This window comes from Oncorhynchus keta, chromosome 25, assembly GCF_023373465.1.
Source record: "Oncorhynchus keta strain PuntledgeMale-10-30-2019 chromosome 25, Oket_V2, whole genome shotgun sequence".
NCBI lineage: Eukaryota > Metazoa > Chordata > Actinopteri > Salmoniformes > Salmonidae > Oncorhynchus > Oncorhynchus keta.
Genome location: NC_068445.1, coordinates 22,786,737 through 22,811,441, shown reverse-complemented (window position 1 = coordinate 22,811,441; position 24,705 = coordinate 22,786,737). Strand labels below are relative to the sequence as shown.

At 44.4% G+C, this 24,705-nt stretch overlaps 1 long non-coding RNA gene across 1 annotated transcript; it reads right to left on the bottom strand.

Moving 5' to 3' along the window:
- Window positions 1-4,276: 4,276 nt before the first annotated feature.
- On the bottom strand, window positions 4,277-5,933 carry LOC118372334 (uncharacterized). The gene is made up of 2 exons (XR_004823195.1): window positions 5,803-5,933; window positions 4,277-5,497 (listed from the first exon to the last, which is right to left on the bottom strand). It is a non-coding gene; the product is annotated as an uncharacterized LOC118372334 (long non-coding RNA).
- Window positions 5,934-24,705: the final 18,772 nt, after the last annotated feature.

Sequence of the window (24,705 nt, the reverse complement as noted above, 5' to 3'; positions counted from 1 at the left end):
GACACAGAAAAGACAGACACTCACAGGCCAGGAGTTTCCTGCTAGGAACGGTAACAAGAGAGAGACAGAGGGTGTTATACCACAGAGTAGCAGGGAACATGAGTCTCAAATGGCAACCACATTCCCTACATTTGTACAACTTTTGAACAGAGTCCTTGTGTCCTGGTCAAAAGTAGTACACTATACAGGGAATAGCTTGCCATTTGGGATGCAGAATTATGTATACAGAAAGGTGTGAGTCTGGCAATATGGTAGTCTGAACCTTAATGCTCAGTCTAGATTTCTTTTAAAATCACAGAGACAAGACCATTTCAGAACAAAGTTCAATTGAGCTGCCTAGTTTCAGTGCCATTCTACAGGCAAACTTGTTTTGTCTCGCCTCAATGTTTAAATTGGACTGAGCTTATGGTGTGTGTGTACCTGCAGAAGCTCCGCAAGGACGCAGCCCACGGCCCACATGTCGACGCCCATACATCCTGGCACCGAACAACAACTCTGGAGAACGACGCCACCTGAGAGAGAGAGCAAACATTGTATCAAACACAGCGAGTGACACATGAAATGCTATTTAAATAAATAAATGGACAATAAAATACTTTGAAATGGAGTTTGAGAGTGACACCTACAGGTGACTACCTGGTGAGTGTAGACTGACTATAGCTCTCGGCAGCCCTACAAACAAAAATCAGACAGCTTCAACAGCCCATTCTCATCCAGCAGCAGGTTATTGGGCTTCAGATCGTACACAGTGTTTACTATGGAGAAATATACAGTTGAAGTCGGAAGTTTACATACGCCTTAGCCAAAAACATATAAACTCAGTTTTTCACAATTCCTGACATTTAATCCTAGTAGAAATTCCCTGTCTTAGGTCAGTTAGGATCCCCACTTTATTTTAAGAATGTGAAATGTCAGAATAATAGTATAGAGAGTTATTTATTTCAGCTTTTATTTCTTTCATCACATTCCCAGTGGGTCAGAAGTTTACATACACTCAATTAGTATTTGGTAGCATTGCCTTTACATTTTTTTAACTTGGGCAAAACGTTTAGGGTAGCCTTCCACAAGCTTCCCACAATAAGTTGGGTGAATGTTGGCCCATTACTCCTGACAGAGCTGGTGTAACCGAGTCAGGTTTGTAGGCCTCCTTGCTCGGACATGCTTTTTCAGTTCTGCCCACACATTTTCTATGGGATTGAGGTCAGGGCTTTGTGATGTCCACTCCAACACCTTCACTTTCTTGTCCTTAAGCCATTTTGCCACAACTTTGGAAGTATTCTTGGGGTCAGTGTTCATTTAGAAGGCCAATTTGCAACCAAGCTTTAACTTCCTGACTTTGGCTTGAGATGTCTCAATACATTCACATCATTTTCCTCCTCATGATGTCATCTATTTTGTGAAGTGCACCAGTCCATCCTGCAGCAAAGCACCCCCACAACATGATGCTTCACGGTTGGGATGGTGTTCTTCACGGTTGGGATGGTGTTCTTCGGCTTGCAAGCATCCCCCTTTTCAATCCAAACAAAACAATGGTCATTATGGCTAGAGTTCTATTTTTGTTTCATCAGACCAGAGGACATTTCTCCAAAAAGTATGATCTTTGTCCCCATGTGCAGTTGCAAACCGTAGTCTGGCCTTTTTATGGCAGGTTTGGAGCAGTGGCTTCTTCCTTGCTGAGCGGCCTTTCAGGTCATGTCGATAAAGGGCTAGTTTTACTGTGGATCTAAATACTCTTGTACCTGTTTCCTCCAGCATCTTCACAAGGTCCTTTGCGGTTGATCTGGGATTGATTTGCACTTTCCAAACCTAAGTACGTTAATCTCTAGGAGACAGAACGTGTCTCCTTCCTGAGCGGTATGACAGCTGCGTGGTCCCATGGTGTTTATACTTGCGTACTATTGTTTGTACAGATGAACGTGGTACCTTCAGGCATTTGGAAATTGCTCCCAAGGATGAACCAGACTTGTGGAAGTATACAATATTTTTTCTGGGGTCTTGGCTGATTTCTTTTGATTTTCCCATGATGTCAAGCAAAGAGGCACTGAGTTTGAAGGTAGGCCTTGAAATACATCCACAGGTACACCTCCAATTGACTCAAATTATGTCAATTAGCCTATCAGAAGCTTCTAAAGCCATGACCTCATTTTCTGGAATTTTCCAAGCTGTTTAACCTCTCTAGGGTATGTAGCGTCCCATCTGGCCAACATCCAGTGAGATTTTCTGGAATTTCCCAAGCTGTTTAAAGGCACAGTCAACTTAGCGTTTGTAAACTTCTGACCCACTAGAATTGTGATACAGTGAATTATAAGTGACATAATCTGTCTGTAAACAATTGTTGGAAAAATGACTTGTGACATGCACAAAGTAGGTGTCCTAACCGACTCGTCAAAACTATAGTTTTTTAACAAGACATTTGTGGAGTGGTTTAAAAACAGGTTAATGAATCCAACCTAAGTGTATGTAAACTTCCGACTTCAATTGTAATTGATTTATAACAAACATACATTTGTTAATTTACATAAAATACAATTACAAATATAATTTCTGAAGTGGAGACGAGTCTATCACGCCTAACTTTACCTGATACAAGCACCTATGAGAAGGTGTGTATTGTATGACAGTGTGTGGTGCATGTACTCCAGGCCCAGTAGTAATCACTATGAAGCCTTTGATGTTGGCTGGAGTCAGCACCAGAATGGTATCTTTAATCACCACTTAGAACACAGGAGAGAGTTAGACCAGGGGTGTCAGCCAGTCTCTCAATAGTCTACAGTTTCTTAACTCCAAGGCTGAAGGTCCACATACAACAAATCGCCTCTCAGGAAAGCACAAGAGAATTTCAGCTCAACTTCTCTATGTAGACACAAGCTATCAAATCCTCGTATTTCAGTCTTCTGTGTCTGAGCTATTTATCTGTCTGTCTATGATTTGATAATTGCCATTATATCATCCTGAGAGCTACGGAGAGGGTGGTATTGATTATTTAAGAGCAGCTACCACTCCTTAATTAAGGCTCTAAGGGGGTCTGTTTTCCTACTCTCTAACTGAGTTTGATGTATTGGCAGTGAAACTGGGCACTCATCTGGAGCCATCTGGCAGACACAGACTCATAAATCCAGAGCAAATGGGAGAGAGAGACAAGGATAGAGAAATAGGGATGGGCAGAGAGAGCGAGAGGGGCAGAGAGAGGCAGAGACACAGACAGATCCCCCAGGACCAGAGCTGGCCCTACAGAACCCCTAAGAGAGCAAACTAATACCATAGCTCTCAGGCTGCTCCCTCTCTCTGGTTCTCTCTGGGCACCAGCCAGTCTTTGATGTTCGGTATGACTGAACCCATATCTGTGCCTCAAGGAGGACATCACAGAGAGCTAACAGAATGAACTGAGTACTAGTCTATAAAGGGACCCTCTTGCATATCTAATAGAACCTTCGTACTTTGAATTAACCCATGAATCCCAAGCACTGGATGGAGTATCCCTCTAGTGGCCTCTAGTGCCCAAGGTCACTTTTAGACTAAAGCCGTGAACATCAGCATTTACTGGGGCCAGTTTCCTGGACAGAGATTAATCCTAGTCTTGTAGTAAAAAGCCATTTGGTGGAGTTTTTCCACTGAGCAAGCTTTTTTTAGTCCAGGACTAGATTGAATCTGGGTCCGGGAAACTGGCCCATATGGCCAAAACCTACAGCTCAGTTTTACCTCCAGGTCTGTGTCCATAAAGTCAAACACCAAGCTAATGTTGAATTTATGCCCAAATACATCAAGGAGCTGAGAAATAGACACACATTGATGTAAGTGTAGGGACATATGATATTGTGCTTTCTTTGAGAACATGACATAATTTGACAGTAAAGGTGATGGTGATCAAGATAATTAGTATAGTTCATAAAGGATGCTTTGGTTGGGAATAATATCCAAATGAGCTCTAAATTATCATTAATGCAACAGATGATGAAACTGATGCAAAGCTCAACCAGGAACGCATGAATATTACTAGTTAGTTTAGTTAGATTCTTACCCCGATAATGTTTGGGTGACTTAATTCCTACAGCAGTTTAACCTCTCTACAAACTTGAGACAAATATACAGAATCAAATTTCATGGGGTGGTTTCCCAGACAAAAGATTAAGCCTTTTCAATGGAGATTCTCCACAGCTTGCTTTTTAGTCCAGGACTAGTTTTAATCTGTGTCTGGGAAACCACTCCCATACATAGTTTTAACCTAAACCATTCTGAAGCTCCTGTACTGGGATCCACAGACACTCCTTCTCAACAATGACATTTTTAGATAGATGAGTTTATTAGTCATATGCACAGGGTCGCAGATATAATTGCAGGGTACAGTGAAATTCTTAAACTCTGAGCTCTAACAGTGCAGGTCCATAAGAGAAGTGTATAAAACAATAATACAAATATATACATATTTACAACTGGGGGGGCAGGCTGCCCAATGGTGGCTATTCAGCAGTGTGATGATCTGGGAGTAGAAGTTATTAGCCAGTCTCACAGTTTTTGCCATGATGCTCCTATACTACCTGAGTCTGAGTGATAGACGTGGGGAGAACATACTGTGTCTCGGGGGGCTGAGGTCTCTGATGATCTTCTTGGCCTTCCTGCAACACCTGGTGTTGTAGGTGTCCTAGAGGGCAGGCTGTGTGCACCCATTGATGGGTTCAGCTGATCGTGCCACCCTCTGTAGAGCCTTGCAGTCAGCGGTGGTGGAGTTGCCGTACCAGGCTGTGATGCAGCCCGACAGTATGCTCTTGATGGTGCTCCTGTAGAACACGGAGGGCCTGCAGGGCCAGGCCGCTCTTGCACATTCTTCTGCCGTCTCTACAGCGGCTCTGTTGATGAGGGTGTGCCCAGCCTGGTTCCTCCTGAAGTCCAAAATCAGCTCCTTTGTTTTGCTGACGTTTAGGGAAAGGTGGTTTTTCCTGGCACCACACCGCCAGAGTGCCTACCCCCTCTATGTAGGTCTTCTTGTCGTTGTTTGTAATCAGGCCTACTAGTGTCGCATCGTCAGAAAACTTGATGTTGGAACTTTGTGAGGTTAGGCAGTCCTGGGAATACAGGGACTTTGGCAAAGAATAGTCTACAAAACTTAGTCCACTATGTTCATAACATAATATAGTTTTGGGAACAGAAAACTGTACTGTGATCAAATGTTTCATCAATGAGAAAATTTGCCAAATGTCGGCCAAAATCCATCTCCTCCCACTGCCGCCACTGGGCTTCCTCTCATAACCATGGTGAGTGGAATCGCCAACCGGATGCTTCAGGTGCAAACATCCAGTGAAACATCTGGCTCAATGTTCTGTGGTTATACTTCCCAGGTTTTACCCACATGGGCATGTGTTAGGCCTACACAAAAACCTTAAAGGAAAAACAGGTGCTCCTGGCAATTACTTTGAAACATTCCTCAGACTTTAGAGACATGCTATTACCTTCTTGATGGCAACTATCGTGTCGTTGATATTGTCTTGTACACAGTGGCAAACTGGGAAGGAAGGAAGAACAAACATATTCGTTGGTAAGTAAAACAGAGATAAACACTAGCACCAACTTTAAAAGTGACAAACAGATACATGCAGCTAGCTAACTTATCAACAAACCGAGCTAACTTTAGCGTTGCTAGATAATTACTCTCATTTTGAAGGTCTTGACTTTGTAGCAACCGGCTAAACCATTAATTGTCCTAACTAGTAATCAAGCTTTTCTCTTAATCTATATACAGCGCTAACCTTAACAAAACGGATCATACGAAAAACCCAACAATGGCAATATTATCATGTTTCTCATTACCTAACCCTCTCCCAGAGAATCGAGTTTTTCATATATTTTTTCTCTGGATTTTACGCCAAGCGCCACGATTTCAAACTGTAATTTATCCAACTTCCGGCTTGTACGTATTTCCGGGTGAAAGGATCTACGTGTTGAGAGTTATGATTTCTGAAAAACAGCGCCATCTGTTGATTACTGTAAACCTGAATCTTATAGAGATGTGATTATAATCGAACCTTCAAAACAAAGAGCAACGACAGGTTGGTTGGTCGATATGTTACGTCCGTTTGTCAAATTGAGAAAAGCATGTATTTGTAATATGGCAAATTATTTGATGAATGTATATTTTGTAATGACTGTTTTATACAAAAATGGCTATGTTTAAATTTTTTCATACTTTTATTTATGTTATACTGCTTTAGTCTATTCATTACTTAAAACAGTTGTTGCCAGTCACAGCTATCAGGCTTTTTTTACTCACTCTTTCTAAATATTTGACAGGGATCCCCGAGACATGTCTCTTTCAGAATTGAAACCTGTGTGATATATGCACCAGTGAACACATACACAGCTCCATGGCTTCTTTCAGCTCAGTCATATACTGTATATGCATCAGTGAACACATCTCCAGTCTCAAAATGTCATCTTCTACATCCCATCCCAGAGGATTAGACATGGGCCTTCCCCTCTGACCCTCACAAAGATAGATTGACATACACCCCCCCCCCCCCCCACCCACACACACACACACCCTTCATGTTTATGTAGAGCTTTGTGAAATATGCTGCCTCTAGCTCCCCCTTATATGGGCTCTCTCTCTCACTCTCTCTCTCTCAGACACTCAAATTCATGCAGACTCCTTGGTCCTTATGTATGCATATAGTTGCCTCATGTTAAAGCTACATGACAGACATGAATGACAAGAGCATATGTGCTCAAGCAGCTGGGATGGGGTGGGGGAGGAAAGAAAGAGAAAGGAAGAAGAGAAGGAGAGGAAATAATGAAACTAGAGAGAAAGTGATGCATGGAGGATGTAGAGAGCAGAGGAGGAAAAAGTGAAAAGTACCTGAACATCAGCATCTGCTGCTACACCCAGATATAATAGCTAGAATGGTGCTGGAGGGAATAGCAGCCATTTTACGGACTCTTGATCAATTGTGCTATTTTGTGTGTGTTTTTTGACCGAAAAAAGCTTCTGGACTTCAGAACAGCGATCACTAACCTCGATTTGGATGAGGATTTCTACTTCAATGAGTCGGTGGCAAAGGACCTACTGCTCATCCCAAACCAGGCCCAAATCCCGACCTTCTGGAGAATAAACTGGGACCTATCATGGTCCAAACATACCAACACAGTCGTGAAAAGGGCACGACAACACCTCTTCCCCCTCAGGAGGCTGAAAAGATTTGGCATGTGCCCTAAAAACCTCAAAAAGTTATACAGCTGCATTATTGAGAGCATCTTGACTGGTATGGCAACTGCTTGACATCCGACTGTAAGGCACTACAGAGGGTAGTGCGTACGGCCCAGTACATCACTGAGGACGAGCTCCCTGACATCTAGGACCTCTATACCAGGAGGTGTCAGGGGAAGGCCCGTAAAAATGGTCAAAGACTCCAGCCACCCAAGTCAGATTGTTCTCTCTGCTACCGCATGGCAAGCAGTACCGGAGCGCCAAGTCTGGGACCAAAAGACTCCTGAACAACTTCTACCCAAACCATAAGACTGCTGAACAGTTACTTCCCAGACAGAATCCGTCAATTTAAGCTATAGATATCTCTTTGTTTGCATGGGCTGCATCCTCATCCGCCTATGTCAACCTTCCGCATCTGCGGTGGAAGTAGGCCGAGCTGCTGTTTATCAGACCGCTGACAACATGGAAATCGGTCCTCTGACAACAATGTCTGGAGCATCCGAAAGGTTTGGCAAACTAATGGAACAACTCTATGGAAAGATGAGACTCTCATGAACATGATGCTGTTCTCTGTTTTGCTCTACGACCCCCACAAGTGTAACAGAACTCATCTGAAGGTAACCCATACAAATGAATGAAAGTATGGAGGTAGTTTTGTGCCAGTTTTTTTTACAAAAACAACATTTCCTGAGCTTTCTTATATATCATATATATAGGACATACACTTGAAGACCATATTCCTTATGATGATTTTTTTTTACTGTCTCATGCCATTTATGAATGTGTTATTCAAAGCGTTTCTATGGGCTATAGTAGTAGAGGCCAAATCAATATTTTATCAAATCATTTTTTAATACATTACCGGTCAAAAGTTTGGGGTCACTTAGAAATGTCCTTGTTTTTGAAAGAAAGCACATATTTTGTCCATTAAAAATAGCATCATATTGATCAGAAATACTGTGTAGACATTGTTAATTTTGTAAATGACTATTGTAGCTGGAAATGGCTGATTTTTTTAATGGAATATCTACGTAGGCGTACAGAGACTCATTATTAGCAACCATCACTCCTGTGTTCCAATGGCACGTTGTGTTACCTAATTTAAGTTTACTGAACTGCAGTGTATATTTTTTTGATACCTAAAGGGTTCCTAAAATGTAATATCAAATAGCTAAATGATCCATGGGTTTGGTCATTTGTAAATCTAAATAGAATAAATGATGATAGATACATAGGAAGTTTCTGCATGAGTGCTTTGTAAATGACCACAAGAAAATGCCATTCTCTCCTTACATACAAAGAGGCCCAACTCACTTTATGATACAAGACACAATGGTGAGTTCTGTAACCATCACCAGTAATAAACCTAAGGGCAAAATGGAAAACAACATATAGTGGTTTAAGTGTAGATTCTGCTGCATGCATATAGATAATATCCCCAAAATCTAAAATAGACATAAAAGTGGCCTGGACAATTTCCTTCCTATTAACAAAAGTCAGACATGATTTGTTTCTGTAAAATAAATCAACTTCAAATTCTTCACCAGCTCAGTGACATGTTTTTTAAATCACAGTTTGTCATCAAGCCAGATGTGAAAAGGCTTTGCCAACTGATGGAGCAATTGAGTACAACACGGTATCATCAGCATACAAATTAATATATATGTATTTTTTTTTACAGCATTACCAATGTTATTTATATAGATTGTAAACAGTAGTGGGCCGAGTATCAACCTTGGCAGCCCTTTATGTAACTCAAGGAACTCAGATTTGACGCCATCTACCCTGATGGCCTGAGTTTTGTCAATGAGATAACTATGAACCATCGGCAAGCATCAGTACCCAACTCTATGGAGGACAACATATTCAACAGAAGAACATGGTCTACACTAACAAAAAGCTTTTGACAAGTTTACAAACATGGCAGCACAATTCTTTCTGTCCTCTAAGACATTTACAACAAGCATGGTAGCTGTAGTGGTGCTATGTTTAGGTCTGAATTTGGTTTGTTTAGCATTAAGAATACCATTCATAGATAGAAAATAATGTTGCTGTTTGTTGACCAATGGTTCTAGTATTTTCGCAAGACAAGGAAGTCTGGAAATGGGTTGATAATGATCAAGATCACTAGTATCCCCACCCTTAAGCAGCGGTAGCACAAAAGCTGCATTCCACACTTTTAGAATATTTCCTGATACTAAAGTTACATTTAAAAAATGCATGTTACTGAGCCAGCAATAAGGGGAGCTGCATATTTAAGCAAACACGGGTCCAAATTGACTTATTGGTGTAAACAGATAATAAGACAGCACAAACTACTGTTTCTATGAGTTGCCAAAAATAAAAATCTTGACTACCATTTCCCAAGTCACGTGAGGTTGACTGATCATCCATCAAGGCAACTGGAGGCTGTATGTGGGAATTACAGTCAACTGACTGGCTATGACCAGTATGAGCACCATTTCTTTCAAATAGAAAGAACCAGCTGAGATAAAAAGCTGACTAAAAGCATCACCAATCTTAACTTGTATCGACCTCTGAATGCTCGGATATGAAAAGCCAACTGATATTTACTCCTGAGGTTCTGACCTGTTGCACCCTCTACAACCAGTGTCGTTATTATTTGACCCTGCTGGTCATCTATGAACGTTTGAACATCTTGAAGAACAATGGCCTTAATGGCCATGTACTCTTATCAACTCCAGCCGGCACAGCCAGAAGAGGACTGGCCACCCCTCAAAGCCTGGTTCCTCTCTAAGTTTCTTCCTAGGTTCCTGTCTTTCTGGGGAGTTTTTCCTAGCTACCATGCTTCTACATCTGCATTGCTTGCTGTTTGTGGTTTTAGGCTGGGTTTCAGTATAAGCACTTTGTGACTTCTGCTGATGTAAAAAGGGATTTATAAATACATTTGATTGATTTATTGATTTGATTTGATTGAAAGGTCTACACACATCTCAAATGATAACTCAAAGGAGCAATGAAGAAACAAAATAGAACAATTAAGCATTGTGATTGTTTCATCTAATTTGATTTACAGATTTGTACCTTGTCAACTCAGGGATATGAACTTGCAACCTTTCAGTTACTAGTCCAACGCTCTAACCACTAGGCTATCCTGCCTCCCCATAAAGGCCTGAGCTAGAGAGAGATTGAAAATGTATCTCTAGCTCTCTTTTTGTAATCCGTGAATCTGTGCTTGAAATTCACTACTCGATTGACGGACCTTACAAATAATTGTATGTGTAGGGTTCAGAGATGGGATAGTCAGTCAAAAATCATGTTAACCACTATGATTGAACACATAATGAGTCCATGCAACTTATAATGTGATTTGTTAAGCACATTCTTACACCTGAACTTATTGAGGCTTGCCAAAACAAAGGGGTTATGGCAAGCGTTTCAAATTTTCTACAAACAAAATTCCACTTTGACATTATGGGGTATTGTGTTTAGATCAGTGACACAACCTCTAAATGGAATTCATTTTAAATTCAGGATGTAACACAACAACATGTGTAAAAAGTAAAGGGTTGGTGAAGGCTTTCTGAAGGCACTGTAGGTATTTTGTATGCACTGTCAATGTTATAAAACCTTATGGCAAACCCTACAGCATGTCAAATGTGTTCAAAGGCCTGATGTACAGTGCATTTGGAGAGTATTCAGACCCCTTGACTTTTTCCACATTTTGTTAAATTACATCATTCTAAAATGAAATAAATAAATAAAATCCCCTCATTAATCTACACACAATACCCAATAATGACAAAGCAAAAATATGTTTTTAGAAATGTTTGCAAATGTATTTTTAAAAAACTGGAATTATCTCATTTACACTGGGGCGCAACTTTCACTGAGGAGAGCAACCAGAGCTCTATGAACACAAATTAATTTTCATGATTAGCTAGCTAGCTAATCAACATATATTAGCTGATGTTAATTGTCATGATCCAGTTTGTGTCAGATAGAATGCAGATTTCGTGGAATGCTAAGGTGATGAAGTAGCAGTTTCTGGAGCATAGAAGGCAAGTGTCAACATCTGACATGTGTCAACCATTAATGTTAGCACTAAGCTAGCTAGCTAGTTACAGTTCACAGGAGCCAACATTTATCACATAAATGTAGATTACAAATGAATTTGGGTCATAAAATGGGGAAGTGAAAACAAAATACATTAACCTGCCAATAGCATACAGACAAGATTCATTTTATTCGGCCTAATATTAGTCTTGCCTGCCACCTGGTCTAACATGATGTCACTACCGTGTCTGCCACATCGGCCATGATGTGTTATCCAATAAGTAATGTAGCTCATTAACCCACCAAGACTAGTGGGCCCGGTTCCCAAAAGCATCTCAAGGCTATGTATATTGTTAGAATAGTTTGGTTCTAACGATGAAAGCATCTTAATGCTATGTTCATTGTTAGAATCATATGGTTCTAACGATGAACTTAGCCTTATGATGCTTTTGGGAAATTGGGCCCTGGAGCCTAAATAATCAACCCTGATACTCACCATTAAACGTGCCCCTTTCAAGAGACTCAGAGTCAAAAACCAAACTAACCCATGGTACACTCCTGTACACTCAGGCCTCATTTTGAAAGGAAATCAAGCCTGGGGCCAAGGCTAGAAACGGTCTAGTTAGCTGATTGGCAGCTATTTAGGCAATTGAGAAATAGGTGCACTGACTTGGTTAAACAGGCCAAATCAAACTACTTCCTTAGCACTAAGACAGACTGTTAGTGATCCCTCTAAATTCGGGGGAAAAAAAAAACATTAATTCACTGAAGCAGTGTAATTGAGGGGTAGCAGGTTGCCTAGAGGGTAAAGTGTTGGACTAGTAACCGAAAGGTTGCAAGATCGAATCCCCAAGCGGACAAGGTAAAAAATCTGTCGTTCTGCCCCTGAACAAGGCAGTTCACCCACTGTTCCTAGGCCATCATTGAAAATAAGAATTTGTTCTTAACTGACTTGCCTAGTTAAATAAAATTGTGAATTTGCATTGGACAGACATCTTCATCATATTTGCACATGCAAGTTATGCAATTACATGCAATTACCTTCCCTGTCACTAGTGGTGGTGAAGTGTGATTTCCTCTCCCTAACTGGCTTGCTTGCTGCATTATCATTCAGTTAAGTCAAGCTACCCCTTTTAAATATTATTATGTATGTCCTTTTTTTCTACCATTGTAGAACCACAATCTACAGTTATTCATTGATGTCAGAGTGGTGTCAGTTGTGTGTGATTTCTTCCTGTCAATTAAACCCCTTTACCTGGACATTCTGACTCCTCATATTTCTGGACTGACTACCGGCCTAATACCAGCATCTAAGTTTTCCCCTAATTTGAATGGTCCTTCGAATCTACAAACCTAGCAATATTTTTCATGGTCAGGGCTCCGGGCAGCCGAGCGGAAATGGAGGAAAACTCGCCTCCCTGCGGACCTGGCATCCTTTCACTCCCTCCTCTCTACATTTTCCTCCTCTGTCTCTGCTGCTAAAGCCACTTTCTACCATTCTAAATTCCAAGCATCTGCCTCTAACCCTAGGAAGCTCTTTACCACCTTCTCCTCCCTCCTGAATCCTCCCCCCCCCCTCCTCCCTCCTCCCTCTCTGCAGATGACTTCGTCAACCATTTTGAAAAGAAGGTCGATGACATCCGATCCTCGTTTGCTAAGTCAAACGACACCGCTGGTTCTGCTCACACTGCCCTACCCTATGCTCTGACCTCTTTCTCCCCCTCTCTCCAGATGAAATCGCATCTTGTGACGGCCGGCCGCCCAACAACCTGCCCGCTTGACCCTATCCCCTCCTCTCTTCTCCAGACCATTTCCGGAGACCTTCTCCCTTAGTCGCTCATCAACTCATCCCTGACCACTGGCTACGTCCCTCCCGTCTTCAAGTGAGAGTTGCACCCCTTCTGAAAAAACCTACACTCGATCCCTCCGATGTCAACAACTACAGACCAGTATCCCTTCTCTCTTTTCTCTCCAAAACTCTTGAGCGTGCCGTCCTTGGCCAGCTCTACCGCTATCTCTCTCAGAATGACCTTCTTGATCCAAATCAGTCAGGTTTCAAGACTAGTCATTCAACAGACTGCTCTTCTCTGTATCACGGAGGCGCTCCGCACTGCTAAAGCTAACTCTCTCTCCTCTGCTCTCATCCTTCTAGACCTATCGGCTGCCTTGATACTGTGAACCATCAGATCCTCCTCTCCACCCTCTCCGAGTTGGGCATCTCCGGCACGGCCCACGCTTGGATTGCGTCCTACCTGACAGGTCGCTCCTACCAGGTGGCGTGGCGAGAATCTGTCTCCTCACCACGCGCTCTCACCACTGGTGTCCCCCAGGGCTCTGTTCTAGGCCCTCTCTTATTCTCGCTATACACCAAGTCACTTGGCTCTGTCATAACCTCACATGGTCTCTCCTATCATTGCTATGCAGACGACACACAATTAATCTTCTCCTTTCCCCTTCTGATGACCAGGTGGCGAATCGCATCTCTGCATGTCTGGCAGACATATCAGTGTGGATGACGGATCACCGCCTCAAGCTGAACCTCAACAAGACGGAGCTCCTCTTCCTCCCGGGAAGGACTGCCCGTTCCATGATCTCGCCATCACGGTTGACAACTCCATTGTGTCCTCCTCCCAGAGCGCTAAGAACCTTGGCGTGATCCTGGACAACACCCTGACGTTCTCAACTAACATCAAGGCGGTGTCCCGTTCCTGTAGGTTCATGCTCTACAACATCCGCAGAGTACGACCCTGCCTCACACAGGAAGCGGCGCAGGTCCTAATCCAGGCACTTGTCATCTCCCGTCTTGATTACTGCAACTCGCTGTTGGCTGGGCTCCCTGCCTGTGCCATTAAACCCTACAACTCATCCAGAACGCCGCAGCCCGTCTGGTGTTCAACCTTCCCAAGTTCTCTCACGTCACCCCGCTCCTCCGCTCTCTCCACTGGCTTCCAGTTGAAGCTCGCATCCGCTACAAGACCATGGTGCTCGAGCTGTGAGGGGAACGGCACCTCAGTACCTCCAGGCTCTGATCAGGCCCTACACCCAAACAAGGGCACTGCGTTCATCCACCTCTGGCCTGCTCGCCTCCCTACCACTGAGGAAGTACAGTTCCCGCTCAGCCCAGTCAAAACTGTTCGCTGCTCTGGCCCCCAATGGTGGAACAAACTCCCTCACGACGCCAGGACAGCGGAGTCAATCACCACCTTCCGGAGACACCTGAAACCCCACCTCTTCAAGGAATACCTAGGATAGGGTAACAGGGTAAGTAATCCTTCTCACCCCCTTCTTCCCCCAACAAGATTTAGATGCAAGTGGCTGTTCCACTGGTTGTCAATAAATGACTTAAATGTAAATGTAATGGTCCTTGGAGCCAGATCCAGTAATTGCTACAGCCCAAGGATGCCAGTTAACAGGTACATCTGTGCCGATCAGCTCACCTGCCACAATATATCGATAATTACGGCAATGGCTAAGAGTCCACATACCACTGCTACGAGGGAGAGCAGCTAGAGGGTTCTCTTGAGCATTTGAGACGTGACATACTGCAGTCAAAGTGTCCTTTTTCCCTTTCAACAACTCATCATCAATCCAAGTCACCACCTAGGCTGACCAGCAGAGTAGAGGAAAGAGCCTCAGCCTTTTCATCGGTTGCTAATTCACCGGGTTCCCACCTCAGGCTAACCTCAACCAGAGATTTCCAAAATCAGCATCGAACCTCGACCAGTGATCCTCAGGATCAATGTAGAACATTGACCAGAGATCACCGGGATCAGCATCTACCTGAGTGTGGACCACCAGTGACAACCTGAGAGGACTCACTGCGTTTACACAGCCAGCATGATGAATTGAATGAGCTCATTGAAGCAGAATAGAGGACAGAGCCTCAGTCTTCTCATCGGTTGCTAATTCACCGGGTCCCCACCTCAGGCCAACCATGACCAGAGATCGGCAAGATCCGCGTCAAACCCCGACCATAGATCCTCAGGATCAGCATCGACCCTTGACCAGGGATCACCGGGATCAACGTGGATTGCCAGTGACAACCAGAGAGGACGAGATTGATGAGCTCATTGAAGCAGTCATGAAGATGGAAGGTTCCTACAGTCCACCCGACCACCATCACCAGTAGTTACCTGGACACTGAGCATCTCAGTCAGTCCTTCAACAGTTCTCTCCTCTTACATCTGAAATATGTCTTAGAGGGGGAGAACAGGGACTTGTGAAACCAATCTGCCAAGCAATTAACAACATCATCTCACAGATCATCATGCAACAGATACTACATCAGAAGCGACAGAATGAGGTTCTGTGGTGCCAGCGTGACCAGCTCCGCAACCCCAGACGTCAGAAGATGCTCGAGTCGTTGCGCCCTTCGACATCAGCTTCACCAACAGCCCCGGTCTCAGATCCGGCTCCTGCTGTGATGCCCCTTCCAGCGGTGCTACAGCCTTCTCCAGAGCCAGAGGAGCTACCAGAGCTCACCCTGGGGGAGCACCCCACCACTGTGCTCCAGCCCCAGTTGTGCTGATCTAGCCTGCTCCGACCATGGAGCTCAAGTTAGTAGTGGCGCCTACTACAGTCGCTCCTGCTATGTAGCTTTAGCTATACACTCCAACTGCTGTGCTTCAACCAGCTGCTGCCATGGAGTCTCAACTGGTGCACAGTGGTACCATCGGCATCTCCAATGACAGAGGTTCTGCCGATCCCCATTCTGTATCCAAGATCTATCCTCACCTCCCTGTTTATTTGTGAGCAGGAAGACCTACAGCCTTCTCCATGGACAGAGGAGCTGCCTGAGCTCTCCCTGAGAGAGCACCCTACTCCTACTCCTGCCGACACCTCTGAATGTCAGTTGGTCCATAATGCGGGTGCCCTTCCTGCAGCTGAAGGCGACAAGTCCAGCCCTGCCACTCAGACCTCTCCGGTCCCTTTCTGGTGTAATCTGCCTAGTCCAACCTTCTACATCCAGCCTACTGCTGTCCAAAGATGTCTCCCTCCGACCTGTGACATCCAGCCTGCTGCAGTTCAAAAACGTCTCCCTCCTACCTGTGACGTTCAGCCTGCTGCTTCCTCCCTGGGAGCCCCCTCCAGTCTTTGATGCAGTGGCTTGGTCCAGAATTGGGGGACTCCTGATGTCCCTGTGGAGGACCCTCCTGACGTCTCTGTGTGGGACCCTCCTGACGTCTCTGTGTGGAACCCTCCTGACGTCTCTGTGTGGGACCCTCCTGACGTCTCTGTGTGGAACCCTCCTGACGTCTCTGTGTGGGACCCTCCTGACGTCTCTGTGTGGGACCCTCCTGACGTCTCTGCGTGGGACCCTCCTGACGTCTCTGTGGGAGACCCTCCTGACGTCTCTGTGGGAGACCCTCCTGACGTCTCTGTAGGAGACCCTCCTGACTTCTCTGTGGGGGACCCTCCTGACTTCTCTGTGGGGGACCCTCCTGACGTCTCGGTGTGGGACCCTCCTGACTTCTCTGTGGGAGACCCTCCTGACGTCTCTGTGTGGGACCCTCCTGACGTCTCTGTGGGAGACCCTCCTGACGTCTCTGTGTGGGACCCTCCTGACGTCTCTGTGGGAGACCCTCCTGACGTCTCTGTGTGGGACCCTCCTGACGTCTCTGTGTGGGACCCTCCTGATGTCCCTGTGGAGGACCCTCCTGACATCTCTGTGGAGGACCCTCCTGACGTCTCTGTGGGGGACCCTCCTGATGTCCCTGTGGGAGACCCTCCTGACATCTCTGTGGGGGACCCTCCTGACATCTCTGTGGAGGACCCTCCTGACGTCTCTGTGGGGGACCCTCCTGATGTCCCTGTGGGAGACCCTCCTGACATCTCTGTGGGGGACCCTCCTGACGTCTCTGTGGGGGACCCTCCTGACATCTCTGTGTGGGACCCTCCTGACGTCTCTGTGTGGGACCCTCCTGACGTCTCTGTGGGAGACCCTCCTGACGTCTCTGTGGGGGATTTCTTGATAATCTGTGGGGGACCCTCCTGACATCTCTGTGGGGGACCCTCCTGACGTCCCTGTGGGGGACCCTCCTGACGTCTCTGTGTGGGACCCTCCTGACTTCTCTGTAGGGGACCCTCCTGATTCTCTGTGGGGGACCCTCCTGACGTCTCTGTGTGGGACCCTCCTGACTTCTCTGTGGGGGACCCTCCTGATTCTCTGTGGGGGACCCTCCTGACATCTCTGTGGGGGACCCTCCTGACGTCCCTGTGGGGGACCCTCCTGACGTCTCAGTCGGGAACCGTCTTGACATCTCTGTGGGGGACACCACACACCCTGGTCTGGTGACCTCAAGCACCTTTATGAAGGGGCGGCCAGACGCACAAAGAGACAGGACTTCTGTTTGACCGGTTGCCCATCTTGCTCCTGCCTCGGTGAATTACCCCAAGTCTTTACTTCATCCCTCTCAGTGACTACTTGCCCTTGCTGCCCTTTGCAATTGTTTGAAAATCTGTACAACACGTTTGGTGGCGGCTGTAAAATAAAGTTCCTCACTGGTTCTTACCAAATATAGTACCGGTTCATATTGTTCCTTTCTATTTATTTTTAAACCTCTGATATATATATATTTTTTGTTGTACATTCAGCTCGACATTAAATTACTTCACCAACCAGTTTGGATAGAGCTTCTTGTTGTGGAGCGGGTAAGCAATCTAATCTGTATAGGACAGTCGTTACGATGAAATTGTATTTTTCAGTAACGGCATGGTTTAATCATAATGAACGACAAACACACACACTGTGTTGCCAGTCACAGTGTAGGGTGCGAGATGTGACATTTTGAGGGTGAGGAGAGAGCGAGAGAGGATTGAGGAAGCTTGCCTTGATGCGCTGGGCCTCTTGTTATGACATGTATCATCTGAATTAGACCCACAGAATTATACCTACGGAGGTGCGGCTTCTTTGGAAGAACTTTGAATGTCTTTGAACTTCCGAGTTGGTTTAATGTTGGACCAGAGCAAACGCTAGCTAGATACCAAGCTTGTGTGTGCAGAGTAGCACTAGAATTAAAATACGTCTTACCTTTTTGTAGTTAATAAGTCCAATAAAATCAAACATTATTGGTCATATGCGACGAATACAACAGGTGTAGGTAGACCTTACTGTGAAATGCTTACTTACAAGACCTTAACCAACTATGTGGTTCAAGAAAGAGTTAAGAAATTATTTACCAAATAAACTAAAGTAAAAAATATAAAGATTTACACAATAAAATAACATTAACGAGGCTATATACATGTAGGTAGGGGTAAGGTGACTATGCATAGATAATAAACAGCTAGTAGAAGCAGAGTAAAAACAGTCTATGACTTGGATGACTAGAGTCTTTGACTATTTTTTGGGCGTTCCTCTGACACCGCCTAGTATATAGGTCCTGGATGGCAGGAAGCTTGGCCCCAGTGATGTGCTGGGCCATATGCACTACCCTCTGCAGCGCCTTACGGTCAGATGCCGAGCAGTTTCCATACCAGGCGGTGATGTAACTGGTCAGGATGCTCTCGAGGGTGCAGCTGTAGAAAGAGGATCTGGGGACCCATGCCAAGTCTTTTCAGTCTCCTGAAGGGGAAAAGGTGTTGCCGTGCCCTCTTCACGACTGTCTTGGTGTGATTGGACCATAATAGTTTGTTGGTGATGTAGACACCAAGGAACTTGAAACTCTCGACCCGCTCTACTACAGCCCCATCGATGTTAATGGGGCCTGTTCGGGCCCGCATTTTCCTGTAGTCCACAATTAGCTCCTTTTGTCTTGCTCACATTGAGGGAGAGGTTATTGTCCTGGCACCAAACTGCCAGGTCTCTGACCTCCTATAGGCCGTCTCTGACCTCCTATAGGCTGTTGTGACCTCCTATAGGCTGTTGTGTCAACAGTAAACTTAATGATAGTGTTGGAGTCGTGTTTGGCCAAGCAGTCGTGGGTGAACAGGGAGTACAGGAGGGGACTAAGCATACATCCCTGAGGGGCCCCAGGGTTGAGGATCAGCGTGGCAGACATGTTGTTGCCTACCCTTACCACCTGGGGGCGACCATTCAGGAAATCCAGGATCCAGTTGCAGAGTGAGGTGTTTAGTCCCAGGGTCCTTAGCTTAGTGATGAGCTTTGTGGGCACTATGGTGATGAACGCTGAGCTGTAGTCAATGAACAGCATTCTCACATAGGTGTACTTTTTGTCCAGGTGGGAAAGGGCAGTGTGGAGTGCGATTGAGAAACGTATTCCAGCTTCTGCCTGCCAGCTGGAAATCTTTGCCAGTGGGTGTGCCTAATAACTATAGTATCCTTAACTAACATTGACATAGTGAATCCATTCTTCTGTAATTTAACATCTCTCCCTGATTTCTGAATTACGCGTCTAATGTGGTCAGTAGGCTACAGTAACCTATGTAACATCATCAGTAGGCTACAGTAACCTATGTAACATCATCAGTAGGCTACAGTAACTTATGTAATGTCGTCAGTAGGCTACAGTAATCTATGTAACATCATCAGTAGACTACAGTAACCTATGTAACATCATCAGTAGGCTACAGTAATCTATGTAACATCATCAGTAGGCTACAGTAACCTATGTAACATTTGAGAAACCAATGCTATTGAGTCTGCCGATAAGAATGCAATGATTGACAGAGTCGAAAGCCTTGGCCAGGTCGAGGAAGACGGTTGCACAGTACTGTCTTTTATCTATGGCAGTTATGATTGCTCTTTGTAAGTTCCGCCTCCAGCCAGTGAGTTGAGGTATTTGACATATTGTTGCATATTATAATATGTCTATTTCTACCGTTGTAGAACCACTATCTACAGTTATTCATTGATGTCAGAGTGGTGTGTGTGTGTCAAATCAAATCAAATTTGATTTGTCACATACACATGGTTAGCAGATGTTAATGCGAGTGTAGCGAAATGCTTGTGCTTCTAGTTCCAACAAAGCAGTAATAACCAACAAGTAATCTAACCTAACAACTACCTTATATACAGGGATTAAGAATATGTACATAAAAATATATGAATGAGTGATGGTACAGAACGGCATAGTCAAGATGCAGTAGATGGTATAGAGTACAGTATATACATATGAGATGAGTAATGTAGGGTATGAGTAAAGTGGCATTGTTTAAAGTGGCTAGTGATGCATTTTTACATCATTTTTTCCATTATTAAAGTGGTTGGCGTTGAGTCAGTATGTTGGCAGCAGCCACTCAATGTTAGTGGTGGCTGTTTAACAGTCTGATGGCCTTGAGATAGAAGCTGTTTTTCAGTCTCTCGGTCCCTGCTTTGATGCACCTGTACTGACCTCTCCTTCTGAATGATAGCAGGGTGAACAGGCAGTGGCTCGGGTGGTTGTTGTCCTTGATGATCTTTATGACCTTCCTGTGACATCGAGTGGTGTAGGTGTCCTGGAGGGCAGGTAGTTTGCCCCCGGTGATGCGTTGTCCAGACCTCACTACCCTCTGGAGAGCCTTATGGTTGTGGACGGAGCATTTGCCGTACCAGGTGGTGAGACAGCCCGACAGGATGCTCTCGATTGTGCATCTGTAAAAGTTTGTGTGTGTGTGTATGTGTGTGTGTGACTCCTTCTTGTCAATTAAACCCCCTTACCTCTACATTCTGACCCCTCATTGTTCTGGACGGACATTCTGTAGTGGTTACTACCGGCTTAATACCAGCACCTAAGTTTCCCCCTATTTTTAATGGTCCTTCTACAAACCTTGCCATATTTTTCATACACAATGGCTTTCCATCACTGTATAATATGAGGGAGGTGTGTGTTTATTTAGTCCGTTTCTTAGAAGGAAAGTAAAAACAGAGTACAAAGACATCTTTTAGTCCATCAGACACACACACACACACACACACACACACACACACACACACACACACACACACACACACACACACACACACACACACACACAAACAAACAAACAAACAAACAAACAAACAAACAAACAAACAAACAAACAAACAAACAAACAAACAAACAAACAAACAAACAAACAAACAAACAAACAAACAAACAAACAAACAAACAAACAAACAAACAAACAAACAAACAAACAAACAAACAAACAAACAAACAAACACTCTCTGTCTGGGACTAGAGCAGCCATTTCCCTGGCCTAATGAGACAGATAATGTCTGAGAGGTAAATACCAACAATGACAACACAGCCAGGAATAAATAACAACAGCAAATGCTGGCTTCACTAAAACAAAGACATGAATGTGTCTCAGTAGTCTCAGTCTGGACTCCCTGCTGTGTCCGTCAAATAGAGGATGTAATTCACCCATCCCCCTCGGTGTTTACTGCTATAACATTACAGTTTTTAACAATCACTTTGGCACTAATTTCAGATCCTTGTGGTCCTTTTTCAAAACTCTAGACACAAAACTCAAAACGGTCATCACTTGTAACACAGGCTGTCCAATGTTGAAAACATTACATTGTGCATTCATATCTTTAAAGAAACCTTGCACTTGCAGAATCATTGGGTCAAATAACTAATTTATCATGAAATACCATAGGAACATTCATTTAGATCGCCCACACACAAGCTACCGATAGTTTCACTGTGTAGTTGTTCATACAATCATTAAATATTGTAGTACACAATATGTGATACATGTTTCATTATGCTACTACACGTAAATGCATCACTGTAAAAGGACTAGTAGAGAGAATACTACAGACACAGTGGAATCATTGAACGAAATATTACATTTATTGATGAAATACAATAAAATCACAACATAGGTTTCTTTGAATCAAAGCAAAAATAATTAGCTACAAAAAAAGAAAAAACAGTTAAAGGTCAACTGCAGTGTTCCTCACCTGGCTTACTGTAAAACATCACTGCTGTGTTCCTCACGTGGCTTACTGTAAAACATCACTGCAGTGTTCCTCACCTGGCTTACTGTAAAACATCACTGCTGTGTTCCTCACGTGGCTTACTGTAAAACATCACTGCAGTGTTCCTCACCTTGCTTACTGTAAAACATCACTGCAGTGTTCCTCACCTGGCTTACTGTAAAACATCACTGCTGTGTTCCTCACCTGGCTTACTGTAAAACATCACTGCTGTGTTCCTCACGTGGCTTACTGTAAAACATCACTGCAGTGTTCCTCACCTGGCTTACTGTAAAACATCACTGCAGTGTTCCTCACCTGGCTTACTGTAAAACATCACTGCTGTGTTCCTCACCTGGCTTACTGTAAAACATCACTGCTGTGTTCCTCACGTGGCTTACTGTAAAACATCACTGCAGTGTTCCTCACCTGGCTTACTGTAAAACATCACTGCAGTGTTCCTCACCTGGCTGTAAAACATCACTGTAAAACATCACTGCAGTGTTCCTCACCTGGCTTACTGTAAAACATCACTGCAGTGTTCCTCACCTGGCTTACTGTATAACATCACTGCAGTGTTCCTCACCTGGCTAACTGTAAAACATCACTGCAGTGTTCCTCACCTGGCTTACTGTAAAACATCACTGCAGTGTTCCTCACCTGGCTTACTGTAAAACATCACTGCTGTGTTCCTCACCTGGCTTACTGTAAAACATCACTGCTGTGTTCCTCACGTGGCTTACTGTAAAACATCACTGCAGTGTTCCTCACCTGGCTTACTGTAAAACATCACTGCAGTGTTCCTCACCTGGCTTACTGTAAAACATCACTGCTGTGTTCCTCACCTGGCTTACTGTAAAACATCACTGCTGTGTTCCTCACGTGGCTTACTGTAAAACATCACTGCAGTTTTCTTCACCTGGCTTACTGTAAAACATCACTGCAGTGTTCCTCACCTGGCTTACTGTAAAACATCACTGCAGTGTTCCTCACCTGGCTTACTGTAAAACATCACTGCTGTGTTCCTCACGTGGCTTACTGTAAAACATCACTGCAGTGTTCCTCACCTGGCTTACTGTAAAACATCACTGCAGTGTTCCTCACCTGGCTTACTGTATAACATCACTGCAGTGTTCCTCACCTGGCTAACTGTAAAACATCACTGCAGTGTTCCTCACCTGGCTTACTGTAAAACATCACTGCAATGTTCCTCACCTGGCTTACTGTATAACATCACTGCAGTGTTCCTCACCTAGCTTACTGTAAAAAGCAAAATCGAAAGATTAATTACTACTTCTATATTTCCATCAACCCTGTTTTGTGGATTTGGCCACAGGTTCTCATCCACATCACAATGCATGTTTTCATTAGCCAAACATCTAGGGAAGAATCTTCTGGCATGGCGAATCCAGGCCTGACACTGGTCTGCCGTGATGTCATTGCATGCGTCATCCATGGCCTGGAGAAGGGTGGCTTGTTCGTGAGGGCGCCTATCATATACCTTCCACCTTCATGTGGAGAAAAATTCCTCAATCGGGTTAAGGAAAGGAGAGTACGGGGGTAAGCACAGGGTGGTAAATTGTGGATGGGCCTGAAAACATGCTTGCACCATTTGAGCATGGTGAAGCCTGACATTATCCCACACAATAGGTCATGGGTCATGCTATCAGCTCTACAGACCTGATTTAGCTCATCAAAGACGATTACATTCGAACAGCGAATCATGTGGCTGCCTGCAACTCAATATATAGAGTATAGAGCTTTAGATGTTGTTCGACCAAACATTAGAACGGGCAAGATGCGTAATCTAAGCAACTTTGACCGTGGTATGATTGTTGATGCCACACATGGTGATTCCAGCATCTCAGAAACAGCTGCCTTCCTGGGATTTTTATGCACTACAGTCTCTAGAGTTTACAGAGAATAGTGCGATAAACAAAACACATTCAGTGAGCGACAGTTCTGTGGGCAAAAACCACCTTGTTAATGAGAGAGGTCAGAAGAGAATGTCCCCCCTTTATGGAACAATAGATTGATCCCTATGTTTTTCCAGAATAGTAACTTTCGACCATGGTCTGATAAGGGGATCACTCTTCTGGAACATTGTTACGAGGAGGGAGTTCTTATGGCTTTTGATCAGCTGAAACAGAAATACCACTTGCCTAACAGGGACTTCTTTAGCTACCTACAACTACAAAACTTTATTAGGGTGACTCTCAAGGGACAATGGAACCTACCTAAGATGTCACCTATTGAACAACTCTGCCACGCAGACCAACCACTGTTCAAGACCATTTCCCGTGTTTACAATGCTCTTATGTCAGGACTAACACTGCCTGGGCTAGATAAACCCCGACTTAGATGGGAAAAAGATCTGGATATTGATCTTGATGAGGGTCTATGGAGTGACCTATGCAGGGATGGTGTTACATCCACATTGAACTCCAGATACAGACTGATCCAGTTTAATTTCCTCCATCAGCTCTATATCACCACATCTAGACTGCACAAGTTCAACCCAGATATCTCCTCCCTATGTTTTAGATGTGGCTCAGATGAAGGAACATTCCTCCATTCCACTTGGCAGTGTTCAAAACTACACGGTTTCTGGCAGGGGGTATGCGATACCATATCCTCAATTCACGGG